This window comes from Melospiza georgiana, chromosome 7, assembly GCF_028018845.1.
Source record: "Melospiza georgiana isolate bMelGeo1 chromosome 7, bMelGeo1.pri, whole genome shotgun sequence".
Taxonomy (NCBI): Eukaryota; Metazoa; Chordata; class Aves; order Passeriformes; family Passerellidae; genus Melospiza; species Melospiza georgiana.
In genome coordinates, this window is record NC_080436.1 from 34,113,401 (window position 1) to 34,126,986 (window position 13,586).

The 13,586-nt window shown below is 41.5% G+C and overlaps 1 protein-coding gene across 4 annotated transcripts in view; it reads left to right on the plus strand.

Moving 5' to 3' along the window:
• The first annotated feature begins 1,946 nt into the window (after positions 1–1,946).
• MGAT5 (alpha-1,6-mannosylglycoprotein 6-beta-N-acetylglucosaminyltransferase) overlaps positions 1,947–13,586 on the plus strand; it is a 118,374-nt gene continuing 106,734 nt past the window's right edge. For 2 of the 4 annotated variants that reach the window (XM_058028535.1, XM_058028540.1), the window contains exons 1-2: positions 1,947–2,025; positions 13,170–13,258. The gene's annotated coding sequence lies outside the window, so the exon portion shown is untranslated. Of the gene's footprint in view, positions 2,026–13,169; positions 13,266–13,586 lie in introns of all 4 variants that reach the window. The other 2 variants (XM_058028534.1, XM_058028539.1) reach the window with 2 other exon arrangements.

Sequence of the window (13,586 nt, forward strand, 5' to 3'; positions counted from 1 at the left end):
GGTCCTAATCAACCTCTCCTGGGGCCTCCACCCACTCTCTTCCTATGGTCATGGAATGAGCAAGCAGATGGGTGGAAGTTTCAATGCGGGACAGGCCTGGCAGAGCTAAATCTGAATAATTGCTGGCCTACTTGTCCCACAGTAAATGCAGAATAAACATGTTAGTGGTCAGTTCAGATTCTACTGACACTTCAGTGCTGCAGGGGGTTATGCTCTCTCTTCTTCCAGTCTCTTGCTTACTGTGATCCAAGAATCCAACGTTTCCAAACTTTCTCTAGGAAAACCCCTTAAGCAGGGAGCCTCCTCACTTATGCAATTTTCACTTCCCTAATCAAGGCAGGTAATTTGGTCATAGCTGCCAAATTTTTCATGCAGCTATGTTAGATATAAATGCTGTGGAATGTGTAGTGTACCATCCTGTCCCTGAATGGGAGATCAGGTTGACACGATCCAGCTTGAGAACTGTGAGCCAATAAAGGCTACTGCTCCCTTTGGGAAGAGCTCTGCTAGGAAAACACTGTTGTATAATACTTCTGTATAAGAACTTATCAAGCTCAAAAGTGACTGCAGTGTTAGGTCAGCTCCTGTATATGAGCTATACAAATTAAAACCATAATAAATGGGAAAGAACGAAAGGGCTGTAGTTGCTGTTATTTCACCTGCTTTGTTTCCCTGTGATGCAAGTCCATTACACAAACCTCAGCAGATCATATGAGAAGTTCCCCATCTTACACAGAAGGATGTCCAAGGCTTTGATCATTCTGTGCCTCATAAAGTTTCCAGATCCCTAACCTGTCATTAAAGGCCAGTGAGCTTTTCTAAGCAGGAACACAGCACAATGCTGATGAAAAGCGAAACTCTGAGTACTCAGCATTGCTGCAGATGCCTGTGGGTGCAGACAAGTGTCTTTCAGCATGCATTCGTAAACCTCGAGAAAGTGAATCATCATTTTCTGTCCTGTGTGGAGAAATCGCACAGGAATGGCACCAAACACCAGCAGGGATTTTTGTCCACTGCCAACAAACCATACCCATTTTCTCAATTAAAAAAAAATATTTATTTCCTAACCATTTCCTGAAGATTCAAGGCATGTGATGAATATTGCGACAGAAATAGACCAGAGTTCTGCATCTCATTATAACCTACAGGCATGTTTATTTAATTTACATGAGGTTGTGGAGGTGACCAGAAACAGTTTTTTACTTTGATGTTTGTCCTTATGAAAGAAGGCTGTATCCATACAGAAGAGCAGGATTGGCCACGAGATGTCACCCAGCCTCTATGAGCTCTGAGGCAGGCTGGAGGGAACAGAGACCGCTCTGAAGCTGAGCCGAACGAGAGACGGTGTCCAAAGCAGTCACGTCCTCCCTGCAACAACACACCGCTTCCTCTGCGCTAATGGCTCTCACAGGCCAACTTCTGGTGCCGTGCAGAGCGTGTTTTACGGACAGCCTAAGCGGCTGAACAGACACAAATACCTGATTCTAATGCTTAGGAAACGTGTGGGCCGGGGTAACGCGTCCGCCCAGCGCGGGCAAAGCCGCGCTGCTGCCGGCGGCTTTGCTGAGGGAAACCCTCGCAGGAGGGGGACGAGCCCGGGGCGGCAGAGGCCGGGAGCCGCCTCCGCTCACTCACCACGGCGGGCGGCGGCTGTCACCGTGCCCGGTGATCGTGGCCGTGCCAAAACACCCATGCCCGTGCCCACGGCCGCGGCCATGGCCGTGGCCGGGCGGTTCCCCTCAGGGCCGCCCTGCGCGCTCGGCGCCCGGGCACGCACTTTGCAGACGCTCCCTGGCTGCGCCTCGCCCTGTCACAGGCGCTTCCGGCCGCGCGCGCTGCCCCGCCCCGCCCCGCCGCGCTGCGCTGCGCCCCCGTGCGCGGCCGGCACTTTGCAGACGCTCCCCGGCGCCGCCCGCCCCCGCCTGGCCCGTCCCCCGGCGGCGCGGCCGCGCCTCCGCCCGCGCTCGGCCATGGGCGCTGCGCCGCGCTCCGCCCGGCGCGGGTACCTGCGCGCCGCCTGGACAGGTGAGGCGGCACCGCGCTGCGGGGCCACCGGGGCTCCGCCGCCGCGCCCGGCCCCGCCGCGGGGGTCGCTGCCGCCGAGCGGGGGGGGCCGCACGCTAACACCAACACCCCCCCCCCCCGCCCGGCGGCATCGCCCCCGCCTGCCCGGGCGCGGCGGCGGGCGCGGAGCGGGAGGGATGCGGGCATGGGGGCAGCGCCCAGCGGCCGCCCCGGAGCGGCGGGGCCCGTGCTGGCCGCGGCCCGGCGGCCCCCGTCACCTTGCGGAACGACCTTCCGCGGCGGGGGGAGCCGCGGGGCCCCGGGCCGGGCGCGCCGGGCGGCGGCTGCGGGCGGGGGGCGGCCCCGGGCGCACCGGGAGGGTTCGCCGAGCGCGGCGGCGGTGCCGCGGGTGGGAGGATGGATGTTGGGCGAGAGTCTGTTGAAATCTCCCCGTTGTGATGCCATTTACAAGCTCTCGGTTCCACCCGGTTTGGTGGTTTTGTTCCCTCTCCAATGCTTTGTAAACCTCTAGGAAGTGAATTTGAGAAAGAGGTTTTCCTGAAAGCTGTCATCTCGGTGCCAAACGTGCCTTGGGCTGCCATAGCTACTACTTTTTCTCTCTTTTTTTTTTTTTTTTTTTTTTTTTTTTTTTTTTGTAATTTGCCAGAGGTTTGGATTGGAAAAAACAGTGCTTTTTATTTGCCAGCTTTAGTGTTTCTGTCACATCAACATCACCTTGTGGTTTGGTCGCAGGGATTTCTGTGTCAAAATCGCATCAGGCTGACCTGATGTGATTGCATAGGCGTGCGGACCTACATTGAACAAGTATTGTATTGTTTCTTCTTGAGTTTCAGCAACTGTTTAATGCAAAGTTACTTTGTAGCACGTTTAGGGGGAAAATAAGTGTCACTCGGTTTTGCGGAAGTAAATCTTGGTCCAGGCTTTCCCCACTGTCAAGAGTCTGTAGGTTCCATCTTTCCCAGCTGTGCTACAGTATCAGTCTCATCTTTTGAGAGCATATTTTTCCTGCCGGCCTTGGGGTCAGCAAACCTGAGAAAATGAATTCTCGATTCTTGCACTTAGGTCTTGTTACATCAGTCTCTCTTGATAACTGCAGCAAGAATAGAACACTTTAAATGAAGGCTTACTCTTGAGATTCGTGTTATTATTCAGTCTTATTTGCCTAAAAAGCTCTGTAGCCTGGTCCCCATGAAATAGTATGATGGCTTTTTCAATAGCATGACTCATAATCCTAAATACAGGAATGAATTTTGACTTAGTGCTGTGCAAGTGCTTTATCTCAGCAAACAGCTTTGTGTGTAAAATGCCAGTAGGGTGGAGGGAGTCGCTGGCACTCATCTGCTAATCTCTGTCCTCGGGAGGACAGCGTTTAAAGTTGCTTCCAGATTGGGGCTATGTCTTTGCTCCCAAATCAATGAGGTGATCTCAGTTCTTCCAGCATAATTTTGCCCTTTCATAAAAAGCTTTCAAAAAACTGGTTAGTTCTTGGTTTCTATATTATTGAAACCATTTTGCCTGGGGACGCAAAGTTCAATTTAGTCTGAATGGATGATTTACCTTTTGCCTTCTTGATCTCTGTGTAATGACTCTGACTGTAGTTCATGAGAAACCCTGCTTGCTGCAGCACCCACGGTTCACATAATTACTGCTGCTTGTACCAAGCCTAGCAATAGGGGAAAAGCCTTCCACCTTTCTTTCTGGTGGTTTTATTGCATTCAAGGTACTTTCACTTCAGCTTTCCCTTCTTTGCCTATCTGAGGTGTAGGGAGTAGTTTGCTCTTTAAATGGCCCGTGGAGCAGTATGTTTACTGAAAGAAATGTCTATTCTTCCTGATTTAACATATGCAGGCTGTTTTCTGTTGCTCTTATGTAGAATATGGATTTATTTTGTACGAACAGAATAAGGATTAAATAAGAACATATGCTTCCTCTTTTCTGAGTGATAAATCCATCTTGCTGTCCCGGAGGAAGGCAGCTTATACAGCCTGGACTGAAAAGATGCTGAAAGACAAAGTGACTGAATGCTGAATATAAGAAGATCAGGTTGTCTAAGCTCCCCAAACTAGACTGCCTAAAACTTGGGAAGCAGCCAGCAACACTGGGTGCAAATCATGTAAAATCCTTAATCTGCTTCATGAAATAGAACCTGGCAAAATAGTGAAGCGTTCTGAATTCTTAAAATGACTTAAAACTGGTGAGCAATTGTCTTTATTCTAAGTCTTCTCCCTCCAAACAGATTCCCTTCTGTTCCCTTGTTTAAAAAAGTAAAAGAAAGCTTTGTATTGTTAATTTCTATGCTTCAGATAGTACGTGGAATTTTATTAGCGCCACTCCCGTCCCTTCAAGTCTGAAATTATTCCTTTTTTTTTATTTCGTATGCTGGGTTATGTTTTTGGCATTGTATGCTCCTGTCATCTAACAAGTTCACTCTGCTTTTGCTTCTGTTGAATAAAATAGCTTAGTGTGCAGTTTCATTCCTCATCTTGGCTCCAAAATTTTAATAGATTTATTTAAATTTATTAGCTATGTGGTGGGTGTTTTAAAGGCTTATGTGAATGCAGTGTTCATGTTTTCATGCAATGTTCATGTGAGAAGATGAGACTTGGTGTTTTATGAAAGAATGGGAAAATTAGTTCAGGTTTTTTTTTTTTCTGAGGAAGAGCAGTCCCAAGGGAGATCCAGTGGCAAACATCATGGTTATTTGCCAACAGATTTTTTGACTTAGTGTTTGCTTAGTCTCTTAAGTAGATGTGGAAATAAATACACTGATGAATATCAAAGTGCCAGGTTCTGATTGCATTTTCACTTCTATCACATTGTCCCCAAAGTATCTGCAGAATTCTTCTGCTTAGCCTGTTTTGGAACCAGAGTACTCCAGCAGCAATTCTTGGGGAAAAATATTGGAAGCATCTGCTGAGGAAATGAATATGCTACACAGTGCTAATCAGCTGGGAATCTGATGAGTGGAAACTCTTTCAGGAATCAAGCAGTTATGCTATTACTGCATCTTCAATTTCAAAAAAAATTTGGAGTGCTTGGAGTGGAATAAGGTCATTCTTTATTCCTCTCTACTTTTGCAAAGTTAGTATTTGTGCATCTCTGTATTTCATATGCCACATAAACAAAACAAAACAAAAAAAATAAACAAATCACAAACCCAGAATACAAGAATCTAACAAATCTCTTGTCCTTCCATACTTCAGAAGAAAGAGTGGAATTTTGCATTTGCCACCCTCTGTATGCCTGCACCCTCAAAATCCTCTTGTTTTCTTTCATCTGTACACCTTCTGTTATTGGCATAGAATATTGAAATTTTGAAGGTTTCCTTATCTATTTAACTTTTATTTCTTGAAGAACTCAGACCTATAATGTAATGAAGTATAATTTCTCTGAGGTATAAATCTCACTCAGATCATGTTTTGATAGATTTCTGTTGCTTTTGACCCTGTTTTATTTTTTACTATTTCTTCCTTGTTCCTGTGAGTTGATAATTTACTGTAAATTATGGCTACAGAGAGGGTGAGTAGAGTTTTGTACAAACTCAGAGTAGTTCAGTGGAGGGTTTTGGATAATGAAATAGCCTCTCTAAAGTGGATGTGGTTTGAGGAGGAGCCACCATAATGACAAAGCACTGGCAACACAAGCACTGACACAGCCTCCAGGTGTGAGGCAGTGCCTTTCTGTGGCAGTGCAGATTTTGTCAGAGTGGATAGCCTTCTTCTTTTACTCAAGCTGGAATAGTCCAGCTGTCTTGAGATGAATTGTGGGGTTTTGTTCTTGCCTTTCCACAAGGAGAAGTCTTGCTGCTCTAATCAGGTCAATCCTTCAAGCCCAAGGTCTGTGCGTGCAGTCAGGCCATGATGCAGCTCTTTCTTTTAGAAACTTCTGCTGGAGAGATTTCATACCTGTGTGACAGCTTGTGTACTAGGGAGACACTGCAGTGAAAGTACAAGAGGAAATGCTTTGGGGGACAGGGATTCCCTCTTACAGTACTCTAAACAGCAAAGTCCTTTTCTCGAGGAAAGCTTAAGTCAATGCTGTGATTCATTTGATTTATTATTTATGGTTTGTATGAGTTAAGAATCCTGTGATCCTGGCCCTTTGAGTCTCACAAGGACCTCTTATTCCTCTTAGCCAACTGTATTTTTTCATATATCCCACAGGCATTCCAAACTGTTTAACCTTGATTATTTGTCTAACCTGCTGATATTTGTCCTACTGATTTTTATAGCCTGATAAAATCCTGTAATCTTTGAAAGTGATCAACCACCTCTTTTGACCTTGTCCTTTAGATAAAAGGATTTCCCTAGATTACAAGTAGCAGGCTGAACTTGATTTTACTTTAATTAGTTGTTGCTTATGGGTCATGTAGCTTGTTACATTTCTTTATACATAATCTTTGACATGAAATGTATTCCTTGTGGTTATGTTTCTCTAGAATAGTTTTAAAGCTAAAAGCTTTTTTTCACTCTTGTTAGAGTTAGGTAATGAGGTTATTGCTGCTTGTTCCCATTGCCTGTTGAGGTTGTGTTCCTCCTTTCCTGTGTGCACTGTGACTGGTTCAGCTTTTTATTCAACCTGAGCTGCTAGCAAGGCGTTCTCAGACAGCTGCTAATGGAGCAGGAGATTGCATACAGGTAAAACTCCTTCACCAAAAGGGTTTTCAGGATTTCAGAATGCCCAGGGCTGAGTCAGCATCCCTGGAGGTGTTCAAAAGACATGCAGACCCTTGGACTCGATGTTCTCAAGTACCTTTTCCAACCAAAGAGATTTTGTGATTCTAAATTGCTGTAAAAGGTACAAAATGCAGTGAATTACCGTTCCTGCCCAAGATTATGTTGTGAGAACTGGATGGTTTTTGATCTTTGGAAGATGCTGACATTTGGATTCTGCCACATTGTGTCATAGTCCTCTTGTCTGCAATATGTGTGACCAGAGTGGATTAACACGTTTTTGCTGTTTTTCTAATAAGAATCTTCTGTATGAGCATATATTCCCTTGGGCAGTAGTTCTCTTGAGTTTGAAATGCTGTCTTATCCCTCACCTCTCTTTTTTTTCTGTCCTCACCCTTTCTCTCTGATCCTTTTCTGCAGAGAACTATTACTGTTCAATGCAGCTTCAATGCAGTTTTTGAACTCTGCAGAATGCATGTGATATGCCTGGAAGACAATTTCAAGTATTTAAGGACCCATGTAACTAAACTTTTATTTTCTCTTCTGTTTTGACCTTCTTTTTTATAAAATGAAGCATAAAATGTATTTTGATTGAAGATGCACCGTCTGAAACATTTCATTAGACACATAAACCTTGTCTGCATAATATACATAACTCCTTCATTTAGTGAATTTGAAAATTGGTATAGTATTCATAATAAACATCCTTGAAGAGATAATCTACCTCCTAACAAGCTTATATAATTGCTTGTTAAGTAATTTCTGAGTCTCTCTTGATAGGCCTTGTTCAAGTACAGTTTGTGCAATGACTTAATTTTCTATATTCTAGATTTAGAGGAGTGAAAACACCAGCTCTAAGTTACACAAGAAAGTTTCATGCTGCACTGCTACATCTCTGTATCAGGAATTCAAATTCATTTCCTTTCCCCTAGTCTCTGCTTCTCCCTGTACAGGTTTGATCTGACAGTATAGGAAAAAGGTGTGGAACATGCTGTAGAGAAGTAAAAAAAATGATTTCTCAATCTTTACCTCTCAGACTTCAGCCTAGGTGTGTCAGCATATTTGACCCCATTATTAAAGCTGCCTTGCTCCAATCAGTCCCTTAGCACATTGTTTTGGGTTTCTAAGTTCTTGTAAAAATGAGCAGTTTGCTTCCCTGTATTTATTTTTGTGAAATGCAGTTTCTCTCTCAGGATTATTGATCCTCCAAGGGCATGGTGAAATGCAGCATCATTCTGTTTACACTTCACATCTCTTTCTTTCTGCAGTTATGCAGCTGCTTTTCTTTTACTAGACTGCAAAAAATCATGCAGGAGCAGAATGCTTCCAGTGGCTTTTCTGCTGAAGCTAACAGCTATTTTATTACACATTAAATTAACCGGTTTTGAATACTTAATCTAATTTTAAGGGCTTGTAATCAGGTTGCCATATTTTATGGTTATACTTTAAATATGTTTATGGTTATAGCTTAAAATAAAACATTCGCTTGTTACTTTTAACAGAAATTTTCTTAAATACCAGTAGAGTTTTTTTTTTAAAATATCAATAATAATAGTTAAAAAAAAGAATTCTTTTGATAACTTCTTTTGAAAGACAAACTGTGCTCCTTATAAATAAGCTGTGGGTCTTGTTGGAGTACTTTCCCTGAGTTTTTTCAGCAGCTCAGCATTCCTAAGTTCACGAAATTGGATAATCAGTAAAATAAAAACTTCTGGCTGTATTAATGATGTGAGAAATGAAACCAAGTTGAAGCAGTGCTTGGTTCCACAAAGTGATTTGACCTGTTACTGGATCTACATCCTGGTGGTTTGAAGCCTCTGACAGCTTATTGAATCAGGTTTTGTTCCCAGTTGTGAATCTTTGTGAAGTCTTTGAGTGTCTGAAGTGACTCCCCTTGGACTCTGGATTGATAACTTAAAGGGATTATTATGATTCCTTTGAGGAAAAGGTTACAGTAACTTTCACCTGACCTATCATAGTAAAATTCTCCCCAAGGTAAATTAGAGAATATTTGAGGGAGCAAGGAGGAGCTTCAGGCTGGAAGGCGCTCAAGGGCTTGGTTTCCATCACACGTTTCTGCATACTTGCATCTGTGATGAAGTTCTGTGGAAATTGGACTTTCCCAGTGTAAGTTTGGAATTCCCCTTGGGTGGGTGATCCCGTCTGGCTCCTGAACCTGCAAAGGAACAGTTGCTGCAGCACTGCTGATTTGTTACCAGCAGGGATTCAGTGTTGCTGCAGGTCTGTGGTGAAAGGGCTGGAGCTTTCCGGTGATGTCAGGAGAGTTTAACCACAGTGGGTGAATTCTGTAAAAGGCACATTGCAGTTTACTTAAGCTCTTTTTGACTTGATGCTGCTTAAACCTCTGGCTCTGTATACTAAAACCAGCACGATGAGGCCCAAGCGTACACTTAAACTTTCCTTTGAGGGCTGTACTGGCTGATGCAGAGCAAAAACTTGTACCAGGTTTAGCTTCTGTTCAGTTTCCATTAAAGACCTTGTACCTTGATTCATTTCCTGGCATCGTAGTTTCCATATGTACTGGATGCATAGCTTTGGCACTGTGTAATGTCACAGAATGCCACTTCTGAGTCACTTAAACATGGCTGGGAACACTTTCTTACACACTGAGATATTGGCATGGATGTGGCCGCTTCTAGAGCAAAGAAAACTGTGAGCCTTATAAAAGGAAAAAATTTCATTTTAAAAAAGCTGTACTTGAAAAATAGTATTGTAGTTTAACTATGTGTGGAAAACTGTTCTACATCAATTTTACATTTTTTAGACTTAAGAAGGGGGTTAGATGGAGATCTGAAGAATCTGTTTTCTCATTATTTGGGATTTAAAAAAATTTTAAGAAGCAGGGATTCTTTTTCCCCCTACATTTGAAGTACAATTTTTCTTCAACCTTTGTACCTAAAGAAAGGATTTCTTCCCCATCCCCCATTAGTACTCTGGTTTGTTAGAATTGTCTTGGACTCTATTCAGACTGTTGTTTGTACCTCAAGTCTGTTCTACCTTTGAATATTGTTTCCATGGTGGACATGGAAAACTTGAGCTCCATTGCCTACAGTCAATATACATTTTTGTGTTTATTTATCCAAATTTAAAAACAAAAAAGCCTCCTTACTGTATAAATTCCTGATGTACAACTCAGATTTCACAGTATTGATTTTGGTGTGCATTATGAAAAGGGTTTTTTAATGAAGGTGTACTCTTGCCCTTTGACAAGCTACAGAATATTTTAAAGTATGCCACCCACCTTATCCTTTAACTAAAATTTGACATTTAATTAAAGAGACTGCTGATGCAGCATTGTAGTTTGGCAGAAATATCTGTAGGAACTTCACAGTCTCTACCTTGCCTGTACTATGGGGATCAAGCGCTTTGCTCAGGATAAAGATGTTTGTCCAGACCACAAAAATGCAGGATTAAAACCTTCTCATTTGTTATTTTTTAGTGACCAGCTCTGTCATCCTTGCATTTGACAAACAGAGAAAGAAATCTGTCAAATATTATTTTCATACTTCTTTTTCTTTTGCTAATATATTCTCACTTGTGTTGTGTGTGTGCCTCAGAGCAGTGCTAACCATTGTCCAGTTTACTATGGTGTTCAGGCCTTTATTTCTTTTATTGAAATTTATTTAGGATGTCACGATAATCTCTCAATCTATTGCATAATTTGGGTTTGGTGTTGTGGGTTTTGTTATGTGTGAGGAGGGCTTTCTGTATCCCCTGTTCTGCTTGTAAAAACAGCATGATTTCTATGTTAATCCAGACTTCTGAATGGCTTTTGCTATTTCACTTCAATCATTTCGTCTTCAGTTTCTAAAACCTAATATTTTTTATTTAAAAAGTTAGGAAATGTCCTTATTTGCCAAACTCCTTGACTTCTTGAATTGATTAAAAGAGAACTCGCTCATCCTGCTCCACCCACTGGACACGCCTAAATAGAATTTTTTTTTTCTGTACAAGTCAAAGTTGATGAAGTCTCTGAATGCTGTATATGCAGTTGTGCTGAATCTTTGTTATAATCATCTAATAATAGGTTCTAGCTTACCTTGTGCCTTTCTGTTGGGTTGCTCATTACCTATTTATGAAAACATGATTTGAAGCATTGATTTCAAGCCTTCACAAGGACAGTTGGTCTTCATCTTTTTCTTTGTGACAACAAAGTTTCCTCACAGTTCCTCTTTCCTGGTTTGCTTTTTTTTTGTTTTCTGATGAGGCTTTTTCAAGTTACCTCAGGATGTCCATAATGATTGAGGGTGTTTTTACTGAAGGTCTGACTCACTGCCCATGTTGCAAAAGTTTTGAATTCACAGAAAATGGAAGTAGCACATTGAAACTGGGTAATCCATAAATGTCCAGTAATTTGTTCTAATCTACAGAATTTTTTTCTCTTGGGATTATTAGCACCAGAGTTATCTTCCATGGTTTTGCTGATATAGTCAATATATTATTGGAATAACATATTTGGCTTGATTGTTATAAATGTTTGTGTAGGAATCTAATCTAAGGCTATCATTATACCTCCCAAAGAGAGCTAGTCAGGATAAACAAATGAAAATATTATGGAGAAAATTTAAGTTTGAAACTTCACATTGTCTTAGTGGTCTGTTAGAATGCAGGAAAGCTGAGCAGAGCAAGGCAGCAAGGAAATCTTAATTTAGACAGCTTTTAAAATTCTATCTTCTGAAATGTCCAGTAAATCCATGCTAGCTACTGTCATGTCATAATTAAGCTGCTTCTTTCAGTCCTGAACCTCAAGTCATATGTTGAGTCCAAACTGTAAGATATGAGTTTTCCCATTGTTAAAATAACAGTCTAAGTGGGAAACTGTTAAGTGATAAAAGGAAGAAATATCATATTCCTCTGAAATACAGAGGAAAATGTTACTGAAAAAATTTATTCTTTCTTTTGTGAGGCTAGTAGCTTGAACTGCTCTTCTCTTTAAGACCACACCTAATAATAGGTATCATAAAATAAGAATAATAATAATAAACAATCATAATTAATCATAAAATCACAGAATGGTTTGTGTTGAAAAGGATTTCAATGCTCAGCTCATTCCAACCTTCTTGCAGGAACCTTCCACCAGACCAGCTTGCTCAGAGCCCCATCCAGCCTGGCCTTGAGCCCTTCCAGCCACTCCTGCAGTGAGGGCTGGGGTGTTCTGGTGTCACCCCTGCAGTCAGAGCCCCTGGTGGCCTCTGATGGCTCAGGTACACATTTACCCACTTGAGCCACAGGAATTTGGGTGTAGGGCTGACAGGATACCATGGTCTGTGTTGGATCCTTGTGGTTGTAGCTTACACAGCTCAGGATGTTGAAATGCGATAAGATAATGCCTGAAATAGTTATTTGCAGGTTATCTGTCAAATCCTGGCTGCTACAAAGATAAATCAATGTAGCCCAGTGATACACAGTTTAAAAGAGAAAGGCTTTTTGTATCAACTTTTAAGATGTGTTTGCCAGCACATTTCCCCTGGGAGTTGAAAGGAATGAGTATTTTCATATTATTAGAAAATCTATTCCTCTGTCTTTGCCTATCTTTTTCTCTTCATTAGGTTTGACTAAACAGTAAAGAAATCCATTCATCTGTGGTAGTATCAGTAAAGTGGTCTCTGTTTTCCTCTCTGCTGGTACTACAGTACTGTTTCAAGATCATTTACATTCTGCTCAGAGCTGTAAGTGATCTTTTTGGCAGCTTTGTGCATTTACATTCACTGCTGGATTGTAATAATTTTCAAATGGATTGTCTGAAAATAGATGGTTTTGGGTACATATTTATAGATGAGTATTCATGTCTGTGGGTTTATTTTATGTCTTGTACATTTACCTAACTAATATAAATGTGGCTCTAGGAAGAACCTTGTTAGATCAAAACGCAGAGCTTTTCACTGTCACCATTCTGGAGATGGACAATATTGCTTATTGAATTTCCTTTTTTCATTCTGGAAATCATTTGGATTTAGGAGGCTATTTAGGAGGGATTTTCTAGAGATTTTTTAATGCTTGAGGGAGAAGAAAGGAAGCCTTGGTGTTTACATTCTATGGTTTATAATGTTTTTGTATTGTTGAAACACAAGAGAACAAACCTAAATAATACCCTAATGTTTTTGAGTGGACCTTGGAAGTCTGCCTTGTAGCTCTTATCCCTGTTATTCAGATAATGTTTGACAAATATGCGGATATTTTGTTGTACATAGGTAGTGTTTTCAATTTATATTAATGTCCATCTGCAAGATATTCTGCAGCAACATTTTCTGCTAGAAGGAACATTTTTTTGTCTCTTCCATCCATACAACTATGAGTGGCAGAGATTTGTGATTGCTAAATTTTATGTGACCTTTTTAGAGAATAGCTACCAAAGGGAACACATTTCTCCTTGTTTGTGGAAAAGCTTTTTATTTAATGACAGTGGTTCAGTTTAAACCAAGTGTTCTAAGAACTGGTTTGTGTTCCCAGCACTGCAGGGGGAAAAGCTCAACGTGCATATTTGAGAACACTGAAGAGCACACGTGGGGGAATTCCAGGACTGGTGAAAGTTTCAGAAGGTAGAAGGTATTTAACATAATTACATAGCTTCAGATTGTATAAACCTTGTACAGTTCAGACAAGTGCAGAATTACCTCACCAAATTTCCCCCCCCTTTTTTTTTTATTTAATGTATTTGAAAAGCTGCAGAGGACTGAATTTCTTAACTGAGAAAGTTCAGAAGGTAGACAAGAGAGGTAAATAACCTTCTGATATGATTCAGGTTGGAAAATATGAAATTAAATCCATGAAAACGCAAATATAATCTCATTTTTGAGTTACATAAGACTGTTTAAAATGGGTCATTAGTGTTGGGGAAAAACATGTTTTAATTTTCTAGGCTTTTTC